This window comes from Antechinus flavipes, chromosome 2 (genome assembly GCF_016432865.1).
Source record: "Antechinus flavipes isolate AdamAnt ecotype Samford, QLD, Australia chromosome 2, AdamAnt_v2, whole genome shotgun sequence".
In the NCBI taxonomy this organism is placed as follows: Eukaryota; Metazoa; Chordata; class Mammalia; order Dasyuromorphia; family Dasyuridae; genus Antechinus; species Antechinus flavipes.
In genome coordinates, this window is record NC_067399.1 from 49983447 (window position 1) to 50005471 (window position 22025).

At 35.7% G+C, this 22025-nt stretch overlaps 1 protein-coding gene across 3 annotated transcripts in view; it reads left to right on the forward strand.

The window, feature by feature from the left end:
• Positions 1–22025, forward strand: part of ANKRD11 (ankyrin repeat domain containing 11) — a 324097-nt gene that overhangs the window by 154919 nt on the left and 147153 nt on the right. Inside the window, exon 1 of one of the 3 annotated variants that reach the window (XM_051974766.1) lies at positions 9687–9827. The exons of the other annotated variants lie outside the window; for them this stretch is intronic. The gene's annotated coding sequence lies outside the window, so the exon portion shown is untranslated. Of the gene's footprint in view, positions 1–9686; positions 9828–22025 lie in introns of those variants that run through there. 3 annotated transcript variants of the gene reach the window in all.

Here is a 22025-nt window from a genome sequence, read left to right on the forward strand (position 1 = left end):
TAGAAAAAAGAGGTCACATTGGTCGTTGAAGCTTTCTTTTCAGTCTTCTTGATCAAAGAACTTCTATCCACTATTCTCAAATCCATATTTACTTCTGTCAGAGGAGGAAGTAGACTTTTTTTTTTTTTTTTTTTGCGCCTAATCTCAACCCCTACATTTTTTCCTTACTCCCTCATACTCCTCTGAGAACTTGACCCTTTCCTGATTTTTTTGGTCCGTTTCATTTTCAGTCTCCTTCGCTCTCTTATTGATGGATCCAAGGCCCCTCTTCCTTTTAAAAAGAAAATAAAAACCATCATCTGCATATTGTTATTCACTTCCCTTTTCTCTTCATTACCTGTAGTACTGTAATAGCTTCCTAATTGGTCTTCTTACTTCAGAGCTCATCCTTCTCCACTCCATCTTGCACACAACCGTTATATCACTCTTCTGTTAACAAATCTTAAATGCCTATTGCTTCTAGGATTAAATAAAAACTCCCTTGTTCTGGAATTGAAAGCATCCCCAAATCTAGTTTTCTGCCCATCCTTCCCAATTTAATTCATTACCCTCCCCTTCATGTTTTCTTTATTGCAACTGAATCGACCTATTTGCTTTTCCTCCCTCAACTTGAAATTCTGTCCTCCAATCCTTTGGAACAGACTGTCATTTCTGCCTGGATTGTTCCTCAATTCAGTCCAGTCCTGTTGTTGTTTTCCCCTTTCTTCTCAGAATCCCTAACTTCTGAGAAAATTGAATTTAGCTGACATTTTTATTGGAAGGACTTCTCTTACCAAGCCAGTAAGTGTTTCACTTTTCCCATTTCTTGGATTTACTTCTCCTGTTAACTCTTAACTCTGTAGTATAATGTAGAATGTTCTCAGCTTCAGGATATGGACTGTTTATTTTGTTTTGTAATTGGACAAAGTTTTGCCTATTGTTCCTTAGTGTTCATAGAAGAAAGCTGTTTTTTTGCCAGCATATTTTATGACCTTTTCATGACCTAAGAGAATTTCTCTTTGAACATTTGTCATTTGGACTGACTAGGACTATGGAAGAAAAAGAAGAGACAAAACATTTTAAGTGAAAGAGTTGCAAGTCGAATCAGTAAAAATTTATTATATACCACTGTATTCCAAGTCCTGTGTGTTAGCTAGGAGAAAGAAAGTCGGCTTAATCATTTCTAGAAATATTCTTATTAGTTTCTAGAAATATTCTGCTTAGTTTTTTCAACCCCATCTCTTGAATGAGAGAAACTAGACTAGGTTAATTTTCTTCTTTCTCTTTGAGCCTGGTTTGCTGGTCACAGGCAATGTAAGCTTGAAGTTTAGAGCCTGGTTTGCTTTTATTTATATCCCCAGGGTTTACACAGTGCCTAGCATATAATAACTTCTCTTTATTGCTTTATCTCTTTACTGGGGATAAAAAGCAGTTTTTGATAAATTAATGTTTTGTCCAAAAAAAAAAAAAACTCTTTCCAGTTGTTACTTGAAATACTGGTATTGTGTAGTTTGAATTTGAAAAATAACAATATTTTTGGTGAGAACTATCTCTAGTTACCTGAGTTTTGTATGTAATTATTAAATGTTAGTAGATAATTTAAAAATAAGAGCATTAATATTGATTCTCAATTTGTGTTCTTTACATTTAATTTGTCATTGTTATCTTTCATTTTTTTGTCCAAAAGTATCATTGAGCTTTTTTTCAGGCCCTTATGAGCTCATTTTGGAAAAACTCCATATATTAGGCAAGTTCTATATAAAAACTGGTTTTAAAAATGGACTGTGAAAAATCCTTCGAACAAATATATTATCTTTCTTAATTTCTTAATTTTCTTAAAGCCTAATGCTATATATTTGTCCATAGTGTAGTGATATTGAAGGATCACTGAAATTAAACTCATTAATTCTTATTTTTGACACATTTTCTTCAACTTACAAATAAAGTCTTTCCCCATTCCTCCCACTTAATCTTGATAGGTCATAAAATTCATCTTCCTTGACTTAGTAACACTCATCATATTTTTTAAAAACTTGCAGGAAAATTTCACAAATTTTTTAAAGTAAAAATATCCTTTTATTTGTATTAGTCTTAAAGTTAGCCATCATTTTTTCTCAGTGTCAGGTTATGACCAGTGGCAGCAGTCCTTACATGTCTTTCAGACCACCAGTTTATTTATAAAGGGATGATGATAATGATGTTACTGCTACGGCAAGTGAGATTGATATTTTTTCCTCCAGTATTTATTTTTTTAATAACATTCATCCTCCTCCCACTCACACCCCCCCCCCCCATTGTATGTAAAAACAATTTTTAAGTTTTAAGTTCTAGATTCTGTACTTCCCTTCCTGTGACAGTAAACAATCTGATATAGGTTATACATATACAATCCTGTAAAGCTATTTTCATATGAGACATTTTTTAGAAGAAAACTCCAATCCCTCCCAAAAAAATGACATAAGAAAACAAGTATGTTTTTCTTTGTATTCAGATACCATCAGTTCTTTCTCTGGAGGTGGATAGCATTTTTCACCATCCTTTGGAATTGTTTTGGATAATAAATAATTCATTATCTTGAGGAGACTGACTTAAGTCATTCACAGTTGACCACCATCGTACAATATTGTTATTACATGTACAGCATTCTCCTGGTTTTAATCACTTTTTCCTTTTCATCAGTTTGTGTCTTTCCAGGAGTTTATGAAATCATCCTGCTTGTCATTTCTTATAGCACAATATTCCATTACAATCATATCCTACAACTTGTTCAGCCATTTCTCAGTTAATGGACATCCCTTCAGTTTCCAATTCTTGACCATCACAAAAAGAACTGATACATATCTTCTCTGTCTCTGTCTCTCCCCCGGGCCTGACTTGCTTTATTTATATCTCTCTCTTCCCTCCTTTCTTTCTCTTCTCTCTTATACACACACTCACAAAATAGGTATTATGGGACTGCTGCTAGATACTCTTCCCCAAATTAACTAATCAGAGACATCCTCAGGTACAAAGAGAAAGCATTTATTTAGTCCCTGCAGGGAGAGGCCCAAGCACACCTGGAAAATATCTCAACTCCTCGACCTGACAAGCCAGAAACAGGAAAGCTGGTTAAATAACAAAAGACTCAAGCCTTTTCATTGGATAGACTAAATCCTTATTGACCAATGGTCATCAATGTGGTCTGCTTCTTTTGGGATCATGTCACTTCCTGTCACTGACCTAGGATCTTGGCCTTTAGAGACTTCTAGACCTAGGAATCATGTTACTTCCTGCAAACCTGGGCCCAAGACCTGATCTTTCAGCTCTTGCAGACTTCTGGAATAGGGAGCATGTGACTTAGGCCTAGTCTCATGGACTTCTTGAGAAAGCTTCACCTATTCTCACTCACTTTCCCCTTTCTTGAATTTTTAAAATCTCTTTCAGATATGAATATAGTAACAGTATTGCTGGATCAAAGAATATGCACCATTCTATAGCTTTTTGCACATAGTTCTAAATTATTCTCCAACATGGTGGCATCAGTTGTAAGAAATGCTTTTTGCAAACATCCATTCCTGGAGTTTGAAAGAGCTGGGTCCCAAGCCATCATCATAATAGCTATGTGACCCTGGTCAAGTCACATACACTTTCAGTTCCTGAAATTACTCTTTAAGAGTAAAAAGAAATATCTGAGTATTTATCTCTGTACCATTAGAATCATATTTTTCTGGAAAAAAGTGATATGTAAATGCCAGCTGTCATTATTTTTAAAAAATCAAACCCAACTTATTTTGTTTTTGAGTGACTCAAAAAAATGATTTATTCTTATCTAGCATATATAATCCCAATATTGTTTAACACTGTGAAACTAAATTTCCTAATAATGATTCCACTTTGAGTAGAATTCATAATCTTGAACTTATGATGCATTGTTAGCTGCTAATGTAAGTTTGCTAAAAATCCTACTGAAGAGGCACCTAAACAGAGTTGACTTCAAAGTGAGTCCTGCTGGATTTAGGCTTATTGGTTGTTTGACTTTAGGCCAAGCCTTTTACTCTCTGAGTATCTCAGGCAAGTTGCTGAGATGAGTTGCCAGTAGAACGGAAAAGAAAACTTTCTGGGCTCTGTTTCAGTTTGAAGGCACTGCTGGAAATTTCTGTAAACCATCCTGTCCCAATGCGTCTGCCAGCAAGAGCATATTTGCTAAACACATGTACACAGTGGCCTCAAGACAACTGAGTTAAATCTATCTGTAGGTCAGATTTTTTTTAGGATACTATGTATGTAGTATGATGAAAAGTTAATAATGAAAAACATTTAAATCCTCTATTATCTTATATTGAATATTTTGATTTTCCCCTATAGTAACAAATACTTAGGTTTAAATTTGGGAAGTATATCTAATTATTTGTTCCATAATTACCACAGAAGTTGGGATTGGGTGAACTTTGCTGCACACATCTCATTTTGGCTGGGGAGTATTTATCAAGTTGGAAGTTTGAAAGAACACTCTGACCTTCCCTTTAAACCTGGGTTCTGGTGTAGTTTCCATTGATTTAGAAGTATTAATGCTTTGTATTTTAATCTCTGAAGTTTGATATTTGGCATGTTCGTTGTTCTGTTCAGGAAAGAAGGATGCTTAATTTTAAAAAATCAGAATAGTCTTGTTCAAAGAGCAATATTAGGAATGGAAAACATCAGATTAGTTGATAGTAAATAGTCTTAACTTGGCTATACTAGGATTGGAGAGACAGTTTTTATGGTTTGGAGAGCTCTTGTTTTTTAAATCTCAAAGCTTACATTTAAATTTGTTGTCATACCGTAGAGTGTTTTTGAAGGAGGGGCGTCTGCATAGTTTAGTGAATTGAAAAAGATTTCTACATGAAATGTGTGAACTTGATTCTAGTAGAGTAATGAGAGACAAAAGGCTTTATCTGAGAAAGCTAGCACTAGAGTTGAAGGAATTAGAGAGCATTTGCTTCCCTTAGTTTCACCCCCTGGAAGTTCAACACGCTGAGACACCTCCTACCCTTGGGACTTACTGTGGGAAATAATTGAAAAGGCCTACAACAAGTACAGGACTGGATGGTCTGAGAAGAGTGGTTTTGGTGAAGGAACAAATAGCAAGATTTAATAACATCCGAGATCTGGAAGCTAAGGAGGTGTGAGGATATTGAGGAACATTATTAATAAGCTTTAACATGCCATGAAGTATCAGTGGAAAATGAAATACCAATTGCATTTCAATCAAGATCAAGCTGATGTCAATAGGTAAGGAATAGTTAGGGGGAGGATGGGGGCGAGGTGACTGCAAGGCACAAAGAAGCAAAGACTTTCAATTTTCTTATGTGACTGAATTGACTATAGTATTTTTGTATAGTATAATTGACTATAGTATTTTTTTGTTTCAGCTTTTATCGCCTACTTTGTATAAGCAGGCACTAATAATGTACATTTTATATATGAAACAACTAAAAGAAACTCTTGCCCCCCTTGTGTGGAGGGAAAAAGGAAACTCTTTGAATTTTTTTTATCATAGAGATTCTGGCCTGGGTCCATTGGTTTAATCTCTCATCTAGGAACTCTAAGGCATATGACGTTGTCCCTGTTTTCATGTCGAAATAGTCTTTTATATGAAAAGGAAAATTAAATCCTAGAAAGCAACAATTTGATTTCTGGTCTTGCAAGACTTGGTCTTCTGTTTTTCCCTAAGTGTTTTAGGAAATAGTGTATTCTTCCCTGCATTTAAATAATGTACAAGTAAAATACCATTGCTTAAAAGAATATGTTTTCTCTGGGTTTTTAAAAGTTGTGTTAATGATTTTTGTATTTTTTTTATTTTGTAGATTTTATATGATAATTTGAGGAATGCCTCCCTGTTTCTTATTTTGAATCTTTTAGTAATTATAATTTTGGCCTAAATACCTAAAATATTACTGGACTCTTAGAATTCTCTATGTGTGAGGACTGTTAAAGGTGGCTCATGAAAGTATTCCATCTCCAGGTTGTAATGTGTAGGGAGAGAGAGTGGAACAGCAGCATTAGCGGATGTAAAAGTAGCTGAAATGAGAAGCTTTTGTGCCATTAATAACAGTTCTGGCTGCAGGCCAAGCTCAGAGTGTGGGATTAGCCTGAACAATCAAGACTGCAGGATCAAAACAAGGAGGCAGGAACAGCGAGGTCACACTGCTGCCATCTGCGGTGCCGCAGTGGTGGGAGGGTGGGGGGAGGGGAGGAGAAATGGGTTGGTTCTGGTTGCAGATCAATCCCTTCTGAGATTTCCAGTGTAGAGACTCTAGTTGAATTGTAAAATGGCTTCCACAGGCTTCTGGGGTGACTTAGCAAAAAGATTAAAACAATATTATTAAAAATTATAATTTAAATGAGAGATACACATTTGGACAGCTCAGTAGAATTCAGGTTTTGTCTGGGAGTGGAATTTTATGTTAAACTATTTATTAAGGTAAATTATTTTATTTTTATTTTTCATAAGAATTTTTTGGTAGAGGTTTTTTGACAAGCATGTTAATAAAAGCATCTTGGAATTAACTCCAAGTACTGGTGAGTCTTGTACAATAAGTAGTTTTATTGTTAATGCAGTTTCATAGAAGGAATTTATTGAATGTGAATAGTTTTGATTCTGTATATGTGAGCATTTTGGCTGAGGTGACCATTTTATTCCTCATCCTGAAGTCAATTTCAGAATAATTAGCTAGCTCATTCTTATATAATGAGCTGAGATAATATTGTTCCTTTTAGCTAATGAAATTGTGCAAGGAAAGCCAGGAATACATTGTACACAATAACAGCAAGAATGTGCAATGATCAACTATGAGACTTGGTTCTTCTTAGTGGTTCAGTGATCCAAAACAATCCCAATAGACTTGGACAGAAAATGCCATCTGCATCCAGAAAAAGAGCTAAGGAGACTGAATGTAAATCAACTCATGCTATGTTCACTTCTTTCTGTGTGTGTGTGTGTGTGTGTGTGTGTGTGTGTGTGTGTGTGTGTGTGTGTTTGGCTCTCCCATGATTTTTCTCTTTTGCTCTGATCTTTCTCTCCCCAAAAGATTCACAAAGCAAATGGGTGTTGAAAATAAAGAAATTGGCCAGGCGTGGGGGGAAGTAGAAGGGGGAGAAATTGTGAATTCATGTTGGATGGTGGTGGTGGGAGATTACATCACCAGAAAGCCTTTTAGTATTTCATACCTATAATAATAGTAAGTATAATCATTTATTTTTTTAAACTGTTGATACCATTATAATAAAGAAGTTTATGAAAGAAACAACAAAATGTTGTGTCTGTCTCTGTCTCTTCCTCTCCTATCTGGAAATGAAAATAATGATACTGAATCTTGAGCATAAAATCTAACTTGTGACACGTTGAAATATGTTAAAAGGGAAACAAGTAGTCTGACTGTTCTCTGATAAAGTTTTCCAGTACTTGCTTAAAATATCCCTGTCTACAATGTAATTCCTTAATTGAAGTTTTCTGGAATGAAGGACACCAGTTCTTAATAGTTCAAATCTCAGTTATTTTTAAAGGGGGACAACATAATTATTATTATTATTATTGTTTTTTTTTTTTTTTTGAGGGGTAGGAGGATGAGTTTGTTTTTGGTTTTCATTGTTCTCATCTTCCTTTCCCTTTGGCTTTCTTGGCTCTACTTTGTTCCATTTAAATTCACATCTTTGTACATGAATTTAGGTCCAATAGGTTGAGAACTTACCAGTGGAAAAAATTACCATTAGAGTGCACTTTCAGTCTTGCTGCTTCAAAATGACCAGTGTTGAAAGTCTTGGTATAAATGAAGCTTAACATAGCAATGCTAATCTTCGTGCTTGCTGGCATCCTAATAACTAAATCTATGAAATTTTGTGGCCTTCTGAGATGATATCTTCCCCCCTGTCAGTTTTTCTTTCAAGAAAACTTAGTTTGAAAAATGTCTCCCCCCCAAAAGCTTCTGATATCTAGCATATGTGATTGTGTAAGAAGTAAAAAGAGCATTGTCCTAGATGATTCACAGATCAGTCATCAAAAATGTAAATTAAGATGCTTATCTTTTATAATTTTCATAAAGAATAAAATATGTTCAACCAAACAACTAATCTAGTAGCTAAATCCAATAATATGTTGGGTAGTCTATCCCTATAGGTATCCTTTTTGTGAAGATGATCAGGAGATATATTCTTAACTTTTTTTTTTTTTTTAAATTCAAGCTTGGTCTTGGTTATTGTTCAGAATTCAGTTTCACTTTTTGCTATTGTGGGTGTAGGTTACTTTGTCTTCTCATGATTCCTCTGCATTCATCACATTACTTTTCTACAATTCAATAATAATGCATTATGTCCATATAACACAATTTGTTTAGTTATTCCCCTGGAGAAGGACACATTCCTAATTTCTATTTCTTTGCTGCTACAAAAAGCCCTATCTTAAATATTTAGGATATTAGGATCCCTCCCATGATCATTGACTTCGTTGAGCAATATGCCATGCATTGGAATAAAAACGTTATAGATATTTTAATCATTTTATTATCATAATTCCACATTCCACAATTCCACAAATTCCATTTCTCTCCCTTCCCTTCCCCCTCCCCCCCATTGCATTTTATTTGTAAATGTCAATCTTGCATATGGATATCCTTTGGTTCACTAAATCGGCCCCTTACAAATTCTAATATTAAAATAGTGTTGTGTATTTATATATGTATATGTCTTTGTAAGCATAGAGATAATTGTCTATGATTTCAAAGATAGAGGGATTTTTCAGATTATTCAAGGAATTTTCTTTGGTTTCATTCAAGAAGTCAGTTCTATTCAACAAGCATTTATTAATATGTGCTTAGAAGTATGTTAATTGCTAAGAATACAAACACATGCCAAAACAATCTCTAGACTGAGCTTCTGAGGGAAGTACTTTAGCAGAACATGAGAGTTTTGTCTTGTAATTGGGCTAAAGCCTCTCCATGGACCCCACTAATTATGGCACTGATGACATGGATGCCAGGGAGCAGCAGGAGAGGCACCAGGCTGTCTAAGGAAAAATGAAACAGGTGGATCAGGCTATGTATGGCTGCTGCACTCCCAGGAAGGGTTTTATACTCTAATGGGGGTGGGGAGACAAAGTGGAAGCCCCAGAGAGAAGGGAAGATGAACTGTTCGACTTTCTGAGGAAGAGGAAGCTGCCAAAGGGGGAAGGATTCTTCCAGGGTGTTTGGATCTGTGTTGATTTCAAGTGAATGTACATGGCAATCATTTCTGTTTTGGCCAAAAACCTGAGACTCTTCACCCTCCCAGATCTGTATGCATGTATCTGTGTGGTATTCGTCATTTGTTTATTTGTTCATTTATCTGTGTGTGTGTGTGTGTGTGTGTGTGTGTGTGTGTGTGTCTCTGTCTGTCTGTATATATCTATATGTATACATTCATTTGTTTATTTTATTTGTTCATTTATTTGTATGTGGTCATTTGCTTATTCATTCATTCACTTATTTATTCAGTCATTTGTTTATATATGTATGTTATGTATGTAACTGTAGCTATATGTATGTCTGTCCATCCAACCTTCCATCCATTCATGTAGGGTAGGTGAAAAAGGTCATTCTTTGACTCAGTTACTACCTAACCTTAATCACCAGGTCAAACTGAGACCTGGTAAAGACCTTAGCTTAAAAAGGCCTTTGTCTCCTACTGCTTCCAGGGCCTTTTCCAGTTGTCCTGATCTCTATCTGGTAACTGGAACCCAGATGGCATTGAAGAGGAAAAGGGACCTTGCCCAGCCTTCTTTGATATGATGGTCTTCTAGAAGACAGGACAAACAACCACCATCACCTCTGGAGCCCAAAGGCAGAGGTTATTTCAAGGTGATCCTTTTTTTTTTTTTTTTTTTTAAGCCATCCAAGAGGAGGGACAGAAATGCACTATTACAATCCTTCTTGATTCTCTTCCATTTTGAAATAATAGAAATAATAATTTATTTTTATCCTTTCTGGAGTTAGCTAAAATAAAGGAATCCTAACATTTACTATACATAAGGATTTGAGCCAAGTACTAGGCACATATATTTTAGGACACTGTGTAACTATAATGGTCAAAAAGCTAGTGATAAAGATGTTAGACTAAATTTGTTGATTACTATGAAATATATCATTTTGACTGACAAGTGTTATATGTGTTAGTGAACTTTGAAGTGATGATTTGTTTTTCAACTTGCTTATGAAGTAGCATTAGGATTGGGAAAGGAATACCTTGTTTTACTAGATCCTAAACATCCTTTCAAATTCTGTGCTTTCTTTTCATTTTAGACTTTAATGCACTCTGGGAATGGCCACTTGCCTATTTAGAAGGAAAAGAATTTATATTGAGTAAGCTAAAAGACAGCTGTTTTTATTTTTCATTAGAGAATGCAAGTGTTCCAAACTAAAAGACAGTTTGCACCCCCCCCCCCCCCCCCATCTCTTCCTTGATTTTTTGTGAATTTTATACCTTTTTAACTTAAAGGCATTGTAGCTGAAAAAATTGAGACAAGATAGAGATTCGAGAGTATTTAATAATTTATTTAAAAGGAAGAGATTTACTGGGACCGAACGGATCCATGGTTTGGTCCCAGAGCTGAATGAGACTATCGTCTCCAAGAATCCAGCAAACAATGTGAGTTCTCAATGACCTATATACACATGGCTCAGACATGGGGTAGACTGAGGCAGGGGCGGAGTCAGGATGCTGAGAGCAGGAATGGGACTCTGATAATCCGGCTCTGACAGGGTAAGGGGAGCCCCAGATATTGGGATGACATAATGGGGGGGTGTACCTCGGAGATGGGAAGAGGCATTTTGATAAAATGGTATTTGATATTCTGATAAATTGGATTGGGGAGAGAGGCATTCTGATATTCTAAAATATAAGATCTTTTATCCTTATCAAATATTCTGATTAAGACGGAAGGGTAGTTTTGTAGGATTGAGTAGAACAATTATAAACTGAGGCAAGACAATTTAGGGAAACCGAGTCAGGACAAGTTAGGGAAACTGAGTCAGGATAATAAAAGAGAACTATGGCACAACAGTATAATGTTGGTAATATTATTTTGAAATAAAATTTTAGAATTTAATTATCTTAAAAATTTGTCAAATGTGCATATTTAAAGAACGTCCTAAAAATCTAGAAACATTTTAGATTCTCCCTCTCCTCTCTTTCAAAATTTTCTTTAGATATGTTGTACAGAGCACCCAGAACTGTCCTATGTGAGAAGCAAGCATCTTTTATTATAAGACTTTATTATGCTGGTGCTGATTAAGGAATAATATAAGGTGTTGAGAAGAGATGTCATTCAACTTTTCTGGTGTACCTATTATTAGACTTTGGGGAAATACAAAATCAGGTCATGTTGGAGATTTAATACCATTTTTATGTTATGTTTCAGTCTAAATTCATTGTGCTCTAGTTTATTAGCACACCCTTGGAAGAAGGGGAATTCCTTTAGTCTAAGAGAAAGTCTTTCCACTTACATAAGCAGCCTAGTTTAATGGAAAGATGTGATTATTGTACTATTCAAGCTTTTAAAAAAATAAGATTTGCAGCTGTTGGGGCAGAATAGATTAAGTAAGGGAGAATTAAAACCTTGACTTCAAAGACTTCTTGGTTTTTCTCCACTTTCCCTGCTGCCTTTCTTTTCTCTCCAACCTAGAGAAATAGTAATTCAAATTTAAAAAAAAAAAAAAAAAAAAAAAAGCACTCACCATCAATACATTCTTCCTACTACCCCCATGCCAGAACTGGAAGATCACAGAAATTGACTTCACATTTGTGGGTGGGTGGGGTGTGTGGGTGTGGGTGTTATTCTGCCCCTTGGCCTCTCACAGTAGTGATGTACTAAAACTCTGCTCAATAGGAGCTTTTCCTAAGAAGTAGACAGATTCTGGTCTTTCTAGGAATTGCTACTTTTAATCCCATAATAAAAATTATTATTGGCAGAAATATAGCTTATGTCATTCCCTTCCAATCTTTTTTGAAAATTTGACTTCTAAAAGTGACTTATGCTAGACATATACTTGATGTTCTGAGCAGGTTGCTGCTGGTGCCTTAGGTACCTTTATTATTATTCTCACATTAATGCCCATAAAATGGGATGTCTGTGCCTTTGCCTAAAACAGAGAAAGATTGAATGCTGAATTCAGAGAAGGAAAATGAGGTAAAGAAAAGAATAGGAGATATGAAGAGCAAAAGACACTAGTTGAAAAAAGGGAAAGGCTGCTGTAGATGATGTGAGGAAGAAGATTCCAAGTGTGGACCATCTCTGGTGAGCTATAATTTTTATAAATAGCCAACATACAAAGAGTCATGAAGGATTTTTTTTCACAATTTACTTTCTTATTGAATCCTATGTAATATAGAAATGATGCTTTCTCTTTCATTGCATTATTATACTGTAAATATAAGGTATTTCCAAATTGATTTATCTTAAATTGAAGTTCTTTGCAATTCCTCTTATACATTATCATTTTTAAAACAGTGGGGAAGGTTGATTGGTTTTGATAGAGGATAAACTTTGTTTTGTTAACTGAGAACAGCAGTATTATAATTGTACCCACATACTAAAATGTTAAAGGAAGAAAATGCATGTTTCAAAGATGAGGATGCTTATTTGCATGGAAAACACTCTCATTTTCACACTAAGAGACTATTATAATATATTATGTTTAAATCTTAAAATTCTTTGCTTTAGTGCACCAAAAATGGCTGGCTGTTGATCCTTTTCCAAGATATTGTTACATCCTTTGATTAACAAAATAGGGCTTAACTAGCTCTGGTTTGTTGAAACTGCACTGTTATATGATGTAGATGTATCTCTTACCTACCTTTTCTCAATTCAGTTCCTTCATCTTCTTTCTCTCCCCAGATTATAATAAGGATTGTAGGCTTTCTGCAGTCTCTTACTGCAGAGGCTCTGGAGTGTAAAAATCCAATTAAGTCTGTTAAAAATAAGACTCTAGCTGCACAATTGTTGTTTGACTATCGAGGGGAGCAGAAAGTAGGCAGAGGGAAGAGATTTTATAGTATATTCTCTTGGTTTCCTCTAGTCTTCCCTAAAGATTCAACACATTCTGTTTAGATGCAAAAACAAAAACAAAGAAACAACAACAAAATACTTCCCTGGATATTTGGGTCATCAGGAAAAGTTTTGTTGGGAAAATGCCATGTTTGCTTGCTGCTACACTATAATGCCACTTTGGAATTAGTAAATAAGATCTGCATTCATAAAATCAACTTTGGGATTGAATTATTAATATCTTATATATTAGTATTCCAGCATTGGTATAAATTGACTTTTTTGAGATCCCTCATAGAGTGGAGTTAAGGAGATATGATCTATGGTTAAATATATTTGAGGAATTTTTGAAGGCTGTCTTGAATACTTCTAGGTCAAGACAGATTGTGGTATAGGTCTTTTACTCTGTAATTTCCTATAATTCTGTCAGTCACAAGCCTGGCATAGGAAAATCAGTATACTGCTGCTGATGTCACTTTACTGTACCTCACTGCCATTACTCTACCACCCTAATTTCTGGATGAAAGAATTGTGGCTGATAGACTTTTATCTGAAGCTAGTGATTATTTTACTTATTTATTTATCTATCCATCTATTTATTTATTTATTTTTTGAGGCAATTATGGTTAAGTAACTTGCCCAGGGTCACTCAGCCAGGAAGTGTTGAGTGTCTGAAGCCAGATTTGAACTCAGGTCCTCCTGACTTCAGGGCTAGTCCTCTTTTCACTATACCAACTAGCTGCCCCTAAAAATATTTTAAAATTATTTATTTCCTTATTACTATCCAGAGCATCCTAATATCTCCCTAGTCACCCAGACTTATAATCTTAGTGTCATTCTCACTCGGTGTATATCTACATTTATATATCTACATATACTAGATATATAAAGAAATCTTTTGTCTTTTATAACATCTTTTTATGTATATTACCTTCTGTCACTACACATTCTATATGCTCATGCTACAATCATAGTTCAGGCCCTTATTATCCTTGGTGAACCTCTTAGCAATTGCCTTAAATCTAAGTCCTTAGATTTCTCCATTTCCTATTTTTCCTCTACAAGGTGATTTTTTTTTTTTTTTAAAAAGCTTAGGCCTGATCCTGTCACATAGTTGTATGCAGAGAACTCAGAAATTTTCTCATTACCTACCCACCTGCACTCAATTTGGGTTTCTTTGGTTTTTTTACCAATCCCCCTGGAAACTTATCATTGGGAAATCTCATCATGTTGTAAGATCCATTCAGTCTTGTTATGATAACTCATCTCTGGCCTTCTGCTCTTTGGTGAATGAAACCACAAACTCTTTCTTTAAGGAGAAGGCAACAAGACTAACCTCTCCTAAGACATTTCATTAGTTCCACCTGCGTTTCTACTTGTTTTGTATTTCTTGGGCTTTTCCACTATATCTCTGTGTTCACTTCCTCTTTTCAGTTCTCTTTTATGTTCTCTTCCTCCATTGGCCTGTAAGCTCCTTGAGGTCAGAGACTATCTTTCTTTTTCACATTTGTGTCCCAATGCCTGCCACATAATAGAAACTTAATGTTTTATGGACTGAGCTTTAGTGCAAAACTCACTTAGTGCCATGCAAAACTTACATTACTTTGTCCCTTTCCAGATTTCTTAAACCTTGCTGGCTCCAAAAGTAGAGGATAACTTTTCATAGAAGGTATCATGAAAGAGCTATTTTTTTTCTTTCTTTTTTTAAAAGTCAGATTTTTAAAACTAGAAGGTACTTTAAAAGTTCATCCTTACTATGAATTAAATTTTTCTTTTTTTATACTGAGGCAATTGGAGTTAAGGAACCTGCCCAGGGTCACACAGCTAGGAAGTGTTAAGTATCTGAGGCAAGATTTGAACTTAGGTCCTCCTGACTTCACGTCTGGTATTCTATCCACTGCACCACTTAGCTGCCTGAATTAAATATTTCTTTATGATCATCTTTGCTTTCCAGTTAGATGAAGTCTTTTCCAGATGCTCTTCTTCCATCACTTTAGCCCCATTAGTAGCTACTTAAATGGTAGAATATAAGGTAATTTTCTTTTTTTCTTTCCTCAATTTATATAGATTAATCTATCCCCAGGAATATAAATTATCAAAGTCAGTTAATATATTTCCTCTCCACCTTCCCCCAAATTTATGTATAGTGTTCTACATCCATAGTTATCCTAGAGCCTTTATGCTGGTTAGGGAGTAAAGTGGGAGGAAAGAAAGTCTATTTTCATTTTTTTTTTTTTTTTGAGGCCAAGCTGATTCTTATAATTTTGAAACATTACTTTTTTGTTTTTTCTTTGCTTTTCTTTCCCTGTATGTTGATGTAATTTTGTGTGCTGTTTTCTTCTCTCTGCTTACTTAATTTTGCATCTGTTTTTGCTTTCTATGATTCTATAATCATATTCCTCAGCAGTATGGAGCTATCACCTGAAGCTGGTGATAAGATATTTGATCATAATGTCTCTATATCTGCATTCAATTTTATGTGCCCTTGTGGTCCCTGCATTAGTGATTTATGCCATCTGCCTTGAAACATTTTTTTATTATTATTATCACTTTTTATTGACAGAACATTATACCTGGGTAATTTTTTACAACATTATTCTTTGCACTCACTTCTGTTCCGACTTTTCCCTTCCCTCCCTCCACCCCCTCCCCTAGATGGTAGGCAGTCTTATACATGTTAAATATGTTATAGTATATCCTAGATACAATATATGTGTGCAGAACTGTACAGTCCTGAAACATTTTTTAAAGATGGAGTATTGATATTTCTTTTTTCCCCCTTACTGTTTCTTTCCTCTTGTGGTACTAACATAAGAAGGCTGCCCTTGAGCCTTACACTCCTTCTCCCTTTCCCCCATTTGCAGTCATTACTGTCATTTATGATAGTTTCTTGGAAGCCTAGCTTGCAACCAAAATTTTCCCTGCCTGTTTCCTGGGAGTTCTGACTCACTTAGTGCTGACCTCTAAGTTAACAGATCTATCTTTTTCAAGTTCTGTGACTGCTGGGAGAATCTCAGAGAAAGATCAGTCATAAAATATATAGGGAAGGTATTTATGCTTGAAACAGAGTAATTATGTGTTAGAATTCTTAGAAGGTGCTAAGTCAGTGGAATTGAAAGAGACAATAGTTGTTTAGCAGGGTGCTTAACAGTTCTCTAGATGTACTTAGTACTTACTACAGTTCCACAAGATTCACACCTTTAAGAGAGCATATATAAGCTAGAAGCCTCAACCAGGATTCAGTTGAGGAGATTGACAAGCCAGGATTCAGTCAAGGAGATTCAAAAGCCAGAGATGGCAGTAGGGCAGGACAAAGGAAGATAGAGAAGTGGTGGCAGGCTGTCCTGTGGAGAACACTGAAATCAAGATCCAAAAGGTTAAAGGATTTGGACTTTTAACTCTTGGCTGCATTTGGGGTGATTACACTGAACTGAAATGAAGCCTGCCTCCAGAAGCCCCCCAAGAAACCTGCTCCCAGAGAACATTATATTTTAGAGAAGAACATTACAATTATGTGTTACATTTACAAAATGATTGTGTCCCACTATATATTTGAGAAATGCTCTCTTAATTTCACCTTCATAATAAAATGGATGTTTCTCTAGGAAGAGGTTGAAATCGAAAATTCCCTTATTTTCTCCTCACTAAGGAAGAGGTGACATTAAGTTACCCTGGTGCTAAGCATGCAGATTAAAAGAATGATAAAAGATGGTTCTTGTATTCCCTGAATTCCCAGTATGATGAGGCAGATAATATGTCAATAGATATTATGTACAAATAAGATATCTATCTACAGGATAAAAATCATAGATAATTTCAGAGGGAAGACACTACAAGTAAAGAAAAAAAGGAAAAGCTTCCTTTAGAATTGATGTGATTTTAACTGGGACTTAAAGAAAGGCAGGGAAGTCAAGAATGGGAAAGTCGGTAAAAATGCCTGGAGACAGGAAATGTCAGCGTCTTGTTTGTCTTGTTTAAGGTATAGCAAGGAGGCCAGTGTCACTGCTTCAAAAAAATACTTTTGGAGGAAGGTATAATATATGAGACAGAAAATGTGTGTGGGAGGTGGCTTATGATGAAGTCCTTTCAACATTAAATTGTTTTTGTTGTTGTTCTTGACGTGATAGGGAACTTCTTGTTTATTAGATGGGGTGGGAATGGTCATGTTAGTTATGGGGGATAAGAGGCAAGAGAGTGAAGCATTAAAAAGAACAACTGTGTTGTGAGCCTAGAAAACTGGCATAATGGGGCTGCCCCCAACAGTAATGGGAGAGTTAAAAAGAGAGGAGAGTTTGTGGGAAAAGTGAATGAGTTCAGTTTGGAACATATGGAGTTTGTGTTTCCTGAAAATCTAGTTTGAGATCTCCAGTAGGGAGTTAGGGAGGTGAGATTCGGGGTGTGCAGAGCACTTAGGATTGGGGATATGTGGGTTTGAGATGATGACTGGAGAATGGTGCTTGGAGCTGAAGAGATGGTATCATTCTCCATTGATATGACTTCCAAAATATATATGAGAGAGAGAGAGAGAGAGAGAGAGAGAGAGAGAGAGAGAGAGAGAGAGAGAAAGAGAGAGAGAGAGAGAGAGAGAGAGAGAGAGAATATATGAATGAATGAGAGAATATGTATGTATGTGTATGTATATAGTATAACAAAGATACACTATATCCAAAATATATCCGAGCTGGGATTCTAGCTAGTGCCCTTTTTTTTTCTGGTTCAAGAAGATCTCTCAGTAGTGATAGCAGTGGAAGTTGGGAACAAAGGACATGTGCATCTAGACATATATTCATGTTGTTGTGTACATGTAAAACTATAAACACATGTATATTTAAATAGATATACACATTAATTTAAATGTGTATAATGTATATGTGCAGTTAAATGGTGGAGTGCTGAACCTTGAGTCAGGAATACTTATCTTTCTAAGTTCAGATCTGTCTTCAGAAGCTCACTCCCTAAGGGTCACTTAACCCTTATTTGCTCCTCATCTGTAAGATGAGCTGGAAAAGGAAATAGCAAACCATTCTACTATCTTTCTTCAGAAAATTCCAAACGGAATCATGAAGTTAGAACTAAACAACTGAACACACACAAACACACATATATCCATCTGTATATGTATGTACATAGATATATATCTGCCTGCCTACTTCATTATCCTGAGAAATATTTAGATGGTGGTGGTTGTTTGGCCTTCATTCTTGAAGAGGACCAGAGACATCAGGAAGGTGAGATCTTGACTCGCAAATGATGGATTGGATTTCAGTGAAGCAGAGATATGCAAAGTCATCAGTCTCCCTCTCTCCTCCAGGGTCAGCAGAATCTAGTGACAAGACCCAAATCAGGACTACTGGGAATGATTCCATGACCCCAGAGGCAATGGCAAACCCTGGCTTTTGTAAGCTAAGCTCTTTCCCAACTCTTGTTATTCCTGCAGCTATTAAAGGAAAAGATGGCCTTATTTGACTTTTCAAAAGAATAGGTCAGGGAAGGGAAGAGCCTGAAGTTTTTGGCCAGAACAAAAATTGCTATTTTACTCTATTTACACTCACTCTGAACTGTCAAAACCCAAACAACAAACAAATGAGACTTGGATTGGTGTTATTGACTAGTCAGTGAATGCCATGGTGATTTGGGTTTAAAGGCTTAGTCAAGTTAGCTTCTTTTAGAGTCTTTATCAAGGCTATAGTTCAAGAATTCATGAATGAAAACAATATGAAACAATATGAAACAAATGGTGAGGTGTGCTTAGAGGGTGGAAGTGCTTGAGAACCATGTATACATTAGTTCAGTTTTGTGCTATCAGCTTTTTATTCTTTTGAATTGGAGAATGGTCTGATATTTCATCTGCTCAAATTAATTAATACCTTTAATCTTACTTGATATAATAGAAGTCTAAAGTTTGAAGGGCTCTGGTTTTGAATTCTGCCTCTTACATTAGTTGTGTGATTCTGAGGAAATCACTTAATTCCTCAGAGCTTTAGAATTGGACTTCTAGCTCATTGCTTCTGTGACTAAAATCTGAGAGGTCTTGGGGCAGGTTCCTGCTTGGCAGCTGTGTTTGGGAGTAGTGCAATATAGTGGTGCTAACTTTGATTGTTTCTCCTTTTACTGTATTGGTCTACTGTTTTATCAAGGCTCAGAATCATCACATTTTCCTCCACTCATCACTCACCTCACCTGACTTGTCAGTTGCTAAATCTTGATTCTCCTCCACCTTCTGTCTTCTTCTTGTCTCTTCACTGTGCCTCATTTCAATTCTTTTATCTCCCTTCTGCTTGGCTCTTTTAAAATTGTTTGTCCTTGCTTATGTTTGTTCTCCCTCCATTTTATCTATTACACAGATGTTGCTAAAATGATTTTTATGAGGGTTCATCCTTATACTAAATAAGAGAGTTAAAACTTCAAACGTTATAGCTGATCATTTGGGCATTATATCTTTGTTCCCATCCTCCAAACTCACCCTCCCTCCTAAAGGATATTGCCATCTTTCCAGTCATCTGTGTTGAAAACTTGTATTTCTCTTCTTTAACCTTCACCACATTTTTCATGAATATTCCCATCTCTCCCCACAAACACTACCTCTTCTTTGTTTTTAACAGCTTATTTATTAATCTTTCTTATTCTCTTCTCTACTTCTCCCCTTGCTTTGCTATTGCATTCCCAAAATTAAATCTGAATTGATATTCTCAAGTAATAAGTCAGACCTATTTTTCTCTCATAAATAAGTTTCAGTGATCCTCTATATACTCCTTTGGATTAAAGGCTTTCAATCAGGAAGTATTTAATAAAAGCCTTCTGTGTATTTGAGAACTCTATTAATCACTGGACATAGAGAAAAGAATTAGTTCCTGAATTCTAGGCTTTTCCACCCTATCATATAGAGTTGCAGACTGCATTGAGAGGATGTCCCTATTTAGATACACTGCCTTATTCTCTGTGCCACCTACCTTCTATCATTTGTAAATTCTAACTTTGGGAAAGTGATCTCAGTTATCTCTTTTTCCTTTTCTGTAAAGGAGAGACTTGGAACTGACAGACTTTAGACACCCCAATAATTTCTTTTAGCTCAGAATCATATCGCTTGCCCCCTGCTCCTGTAACTTTTGCTGCATAACTGGTATTTTACTCCGTGTTCTAGGAATCCTTTTTTTCCTTCAAAATTCAAATCAAGTGTTACTTTTTATAAGAAATCTTGTTCTGAGTTCTGAATGATTTTCCATTTACTTTTGCTCTGTTATCTATCTTGTATGTACTTGGGTATGAAACACATCCAGTTTCATACCAAGAGAGCCCTTAAGACTTCCCTTAATGGCATTGTCTAAAGTCCTGGTAAACCTACTTAAACTACTTCCTCCGTGTAAGCTTAATATATCTTCACTCTCTGATTCTTCCCTAGTTACTCAAAAGGTAACAGCAAAAAATGTTCCAAATATTCTTTGTTCTCCCAGACTCTTCCTCTACAACTACCACTAAGGTTACCTCTTTTCTATTCGAGATTCAATTTGTATTTATCTAGTAATAGTTTCTAAGAACACCCAAGGCATTGCATTCTCTGTCCTTCTAAGAATTAAGTACTTTTTTCTTCTCTAACTTCTGAATCCATAGTAGAGAATTTCATCATACATATTGATACTCCCTTCAACATACTAATCTCTTAATTTATCAAATTGCTCATTTTCCATGATTTAGTCTTCCACAGAAATATTTGATCTTGTAAAAATCCTGAACTTTCTACTTCCATATTTATGAAATTTGAAATTCCTTAATCTGAATTTAACCTTTTTATTATTACATTTGTTCTTTATCTTCAGCATGATTTCTGATCCCTCTACTTCTCAGTTTTTCCCCAGGCCATCATGCCTTCAGTGTACACTATCTGCCTCCCACAAAAGTGATTAGAACAGAATTTTCCAGTGCAGCAAAAATTCCAGTTGTTATAGTATCTGGAATATAGAAACCTTCTTAGGTTTTCTGTCTTATCCCTTTGGATGAATCCATTTCAGGTCTTCTCCATGCTCCACACTCAGTCCCTCCCTTCCTTATTTTGCTATGACGGAACTTGTGAAACACTAGTTTTGGATTACTCTCACCCACTGCTTTCTCTTCATTTCCCTGCAAATTTAGGTACTCTTATATCCACAGGGCATTCACTGCTGCAAGGCAGTCCTTTTATGCTTTATTAACATATCACTGTCCCACATAGCACAACTACTTTTCTAAACTTTCTTTTCTACAATCCCTGAAAACCTACTTAAATTCCTTTCTCAGTGTAAACTTCTTCACTTCACCCAGTCTCTTCTGAGAACTTTGCTTCATACTTCACTGAAAAAATTAAGGCCTCTCACTAAGAGGTTTCTTCTCTCTTCTTCCATTCACATCACTCAGGTGTCTTCCTTCTTACTCTCCTTTACCTGGCTACCATAAAGAAAGTAGTGGTTTTCTTTGCTCCGGAAAATATAACTATGCACCAGTGATCTCATTCATATTCTAACTTCTCTAGTATATTGGTTCTTCTATCATCCTAAATCCTACTGACTAATGTTCTGTATCGCCTTGTCTATTATTTCCAGTTTCCCAGCTGCCTGCTGTCTCTCCCTTGTCTCACCTTTGAATCTGTCCTTGCGTATACATAGTTTGAATGTTGTAACTTCATTAGAATGTGAGTTTCTCTACTGCCATGGCTTTAAGGCTTAATGCCATCATTTTTAAGGAGACTCTGTTGAGAAGCAGAGCAATCAAAGCTGTTTTCATACAGGCATACTATACTAACTTTTAGAGCTTTTACTAGAAAAATCCGTGAGTATGTGTGTGCACACGCACACGTCATCATCCTCTTAGTTGACTTTAAGGAAAATTAAAAAAAAAAATAGAATGTGCCTGCTAATTTTATAAGTGTCATTTCAGTATTTTCTTGTCAGAGGTTAGTAGGTAGAACATTTCAAATATTCTTGATTAGTAGAGCTTAAAATTGGGTTCATTTTATTTCCATTTTAAAGATAGGCAGGATGTA